The sequence below is a fragment of the Garra rufa genome, chromosome 7 (genome assembly GCF_049309525.1).
Source record: "Garra rufa chromosome 7, GarRuf1.0, whole genome shotgun sequence".
In the NCBI taxonomy this organism is placed as follows: domain Eukaryota; kingdom Metazoa; phylum Chordata; class Actinopteri; order Cypriniformes; family Cyprinidae; genus Garra; species Garra rufa.
In genome coordinates this window covers 33,834,651-33,839,397 of record NC_133367.1, presented here as the reverse complement: position 1 = coordinate 33,839,397, position 4,747 = coordinate 33,834,651, and the positions used below count along the sequence as shown (strand labels likewise).

At 39.4% G+C, this 4,747-nt stretch overlaps 1 pseudogene; it reads right to left on the bottom strand.

Annotated features, from left to right (window-relative positions):
* Window positions 1-688: 688 nt before the first annotated feature.
* LOC141338127 (beta-1,3-galactosyltransferase 2-like) lies at window positions 689-1,502 on the bottom strand (annotated as a pseudogene).
* Between the last annotated feature and the right edge of the window lie 3,245 nt (window positions 1,503-4,747).

The window sequence follows — 4,747 nt, the reverse complement described above, 5'->3', positions numbered from 1 at the left end:
TCAAATGCACAAAAATTGCTGAGAAACAAAAGAATTTGTGAGACCTGACGAATTTTTCTGAAGAACAGCAGGCAGTGTAACTGTTCAGGACAAACAAGGAACTCATGAACAACTATTACAATAAATAAATAAATACATAAATAAATACAGTATTAAGAATCAAGTGTAACTTTTGAACAGGGTCATTTTTATAAATTCAACTATTATTTTCTCTTGTGGACTATATGTAAATGTATTTTATGTGAAATATCTTATTCAGGTCAGCACTAAATATTAAAAACATGCATTTTGTATGATCCCTCTCATTTTGGTAAAGTAATTAACATTTCAGATTCTGCAAGGTGTATGTAAACTTTTGACTTTTTATTATTGTAGTTCATCTTAACTTGTAGTATTCATAAAATTTCTCGATTTGATTCCATTTGATTTGGGTAGCTTGTATTTGATTTGTAATGTCTATTTTATAAAAGAAAATATCTGTACTAGTGTTGTAAATTATAATGACTGATAGCAATGTTTTTGAACTTTTACAAGTCAGGTTTTTAAGTCGAAAACACACAGTGTCTTATAATGAAATGACTCGTAAAAGTAATTTGTTACAGGTGTCAGACTGCACTGGTCCCGATGTGTGTTTTTGTTGCACCAAACACTGAAATTGTGTATTTTTCCTTTTTGTTTGTTTCTGGTTTCATGTGGGCCTCTTTAAATCCTTCCAGACTTTCAGTATCTGCTTTGGGGATCCCACTATCACTGAAATGACGCTGAGAAAATTCTCTCGCTTATATTGTCCCATACTAAGTCTAAACTGTGAAGGGTCTGGGGGAGATGAAGGTGCAAAGCCCAGTCGTTTTAAACAAGTGCCCACATATGCGTCCTCTATGTTGAAGGCCCCCTGCACATAAGTTGGGTATTTCGGTTCTGGGTACAACTTCTCTGAGACGTACCACTTTGATGTTTTGTCTCTGACGACACGCTGGTTTATCATTTAAAAATCCTGTCATGTAGTTCTCTCTGGGTGTGTTGGGAGACAATAGGAGGCTCATCAGGTTCTCCAGGTTTAGGTAGATGTCAGAATCAGCCTTCATAACATAAGATGCTTGAGGGCAACGAGTGACCAACCAGTGCATGATTACCATCGTCTTTATGGTCAGGTTGAAGTAGGAATCCACAAAGTTGCTCTGCACTAAATCTCTGTGTTGTCGACTCTCTTCCTCCAGCTGCTGTTGAGCTTCGGATCCTCCAGTCAAACCCACCAAGAACAGAGTCAGCACTGCTTTTCCCTGGATTGAGCTCTGAGTCCCCCATGTGCTCCGGATAGTATTACGAGCCTCCAGCTGATGGGGGGCCACTGGGACCATCAAGACCAGGAACGGATCCCACTGACTACATTTATCTGGCTCATCCAGGATGAAATGATAGTTGAGTGGATAAGCTACATGATAATGCAGTGAAACGTGTTTGGTCACATTGGGTGCTGCAGTGGTTTTTCTTTGTGTGGTCATATATTTGGAATTTATGTGATTTACAGCATTATTAAAGGTTTCAGGGGGCTCAGCAGGCCTGACACACAATTCATAGTTGTAAAGGATGACACACAAGGAGAAAGCCAATATAATTGAGATGAGACCATGTATGTATCTAAAAAAAAGAAACAAACAAAAGATATTTTACATGACAGACATGGATTAAACTCGCAACAAGCAAGCAGTTGTGTGACACCCATTCCAAACATTGTCGCAAGCGGTTAATGTGGTTAAAGCATTTTTTTCTTACCACATGGTACAGCCGTGCATACAAAAAAATAAAAATAAAAGAAATAGTCATAGCTTGAAATTTAGATAACATGTTTTACATTACATGACATGTAACCACCTGATAATAATGCTGCGTTCCAGGCAGGTTTTTGAGCCCGTAAATCACAACTTTAAACCACGACTCACGACTTTGTAGAATTCCAGACAAGTCACGCCAAACTGCCTGAGCGCTTTTATTATTTTGACATTATTATTACATTATATTGTGCTAAGCTCTATTTTTCCACCGTGTACCACTTGCATAAACACTGAACCTGTGTGGAGCTGACATTGTTGTTTCGTGGGCTGTATTACGTCAGAACTCAGGACTGGGAGTACGTCGATGTAGTATGAGTTCACGGGTGGGAAGTCACGGGTTTAACTGCCTTTCCGGTGCACTTTCACGGGTAGAAGTTTGGAAAAACACGGGTAACGGGTTGCCTGGAACGGAAGCAACGGAACGTGAACAGGACACAAGGCCATGGTTCGTTTTAGGATTGTCAATGTTTTTGTAGCAGAGGCTCCCACGTCAATACTAGCATTGCGCCATCTACAGGTGTGGAGATAAACAGCAGAGAAAACTTTGTCATTGAATGGGCATTAGAAAGGACATGAGTGTGTGAATGTGAAATAAACATTAAAGGGATAGTTCACCCAAAAATGAAAATCTGATGTTTATCTGCTCACCCCCAGGGCATCCAAGATGTAGGTGACTTTGTTTCCTCAGAAAAACACAAACTAAGATTTTTAATGAAAACCGGTGCAGTCTGCCAGCCTTATCATGGATGTGGATGGGCACCAAACCTTTAAAAGTAAACAAAAACATGCACAGACAAATCCAAATTACACCCTGCGGCTCGTGATGATACATTGATGCCCTAAAACACGAAACGATCGTTTTTTTATGAGAAACTGAACAGTATTTATATCATTTTTTACCTTTGATACACAGCCACGTCCATCTCTCCTGAGCACGAGTTTGGCATCAGTCACGTCACATGTGCACGCGCTCTGTCGTAGAATACGCAAACGCTGGAAGCGATCTGTCACATGTATAGGACACTTATTGTTTACACAGTGCACAGAGATTGTGGGTATAGCGGCTATTCAAAATGGTAATTACTTGAGCTTATCCTGATTGTTTAAACCGATTTAAAGCTAAAAGATTATGTCATTCGGGACTTTTCACTGATTTCCCCTTACGGCTTTTACGTATTCTACGCTACAGCGCGTGCACGTGACGTGACTGATGCCAAACTCGTGCTCCTGACAGATGGATGTGGCTGTGTATCGAAGGTAAAAAAAATGATATAAATACTGTTCAGTTTCTCGCAAAATGATCGTTTCGTATCTTAAGACATCAATGTGTCATCACGAGCCGCAGGGTGTAATTTGGATTTGTCTGTGCATGTTTTTGTTTACTTTTAAAGGTTTGGTGCACATCCACTCACATAATATGGCTGGCAGACTTCACCGGTTTTCGTTAAAAATCTTCGTTTGTGTTTTTCTGAGGAAACAAAGTCATCTACATCTTGGATGCCCTGGGGGTAAGCAGATAAACATAGAATTTTCATTTTTGGGTGAACTATCCCTTTAAATTTCTGATGTCAGTCTGATTTGGATATTTGGACGTCAATGTTTGATGTCAATTTTAGTTTTTTTGAACATCATTCACCCACTAGGATATGTTTCAAATGGAGAGCTGCCAATCGATGCTGTCTGAGGCCCCAGGTAAGATAAAGTCAGACTGACAAAGAATTTATATTATACAATAAATGTCAATCAGACACACAAATCCTGGCATGGTTAATGTATTACTGAACACGTTGTTCTGCTAATTTATGCTGTCTAAACTGCGGAAAAAAAGTTGCTAAATCATATAAATAAGCACTTAGTAAGTTGGTAAAGAATGCAATATTTAAGATTAAGATAAAAATTCTTGCCCTGGAAATCCTGGTTCAGTTTGGCCAACCACGAACGCCTTTTGTTCCTCAGACAGTTTTTTTACACTCTTCTCCTGGATTTGTTCAAACTTTTGGCAGTCTATAGCAGTGGTTCTCAATCCTGGTCCTGGGGGACCCCTGCTCTGCACATTTTGCATGTCTCCCTTATTTAACACACCTGATTGAGATCATCAGCTCATTAGGAGAGAGATCCATGAACTGAACTAACAAACTGATGATCTCAATCAGGTGTGTTAAATAAGGGAGACATGCAAAATGTGCAGAGCAGGGGTCCCCCAGAACCAGGACTGAGAACCACTGGTCTATAGTACTCCAAATGTTTTTCGCATTTCAGCCGATTAGTACAGCCCAAAACATGACAATAATTGATGATTTTCAGCAGAAATAATTGGCAAAATATGCAAGTTTCGTTTGGTTCAGTGGCATTGTTTAAGTTCAGTGCCGCCAATATGGCCGATTGATGACACTCTATAATGTGGCTGGGAGAAGAACTTGAAAGTTTAGTTACTTAAACATACTTAAACGATTTTTACCTCCTCATTGCTGAGGAATATAGCGTAGCGATCAAAGTGTCTAAGCTATTTAATTCTTTACAGTCACCGAGCAGCATTGGCAACAAGTTGTACTCGTTTCTGTGTTTACACAGCATGATCCAGAGATGGAAACTTGAGTCTGTGACTTGGACTCAAGTCGCACTTAAGTCGCAAAAAAAAAAAAGACTTGTGACTTGACTTGGACTTGTGAATGGCTGACTCGAGACTTGACTTAGACTCGCGAGACTCGTAAAAAACGCAAGTTATTGTGGTGTGACAGTCCATTTACGTTCTCCTTTTACTACCCCACATGACAGAATCATACACCACATTTTCTTTTCATCTTGCCTCTAAACAATGTATATCAAAGCAGTGTTCACAACAGTGCATACACAAAAAACTAACAGAAATAGTCATAGCTTGTTAGTCAGACAACTTGTTTTACATTACATGACCT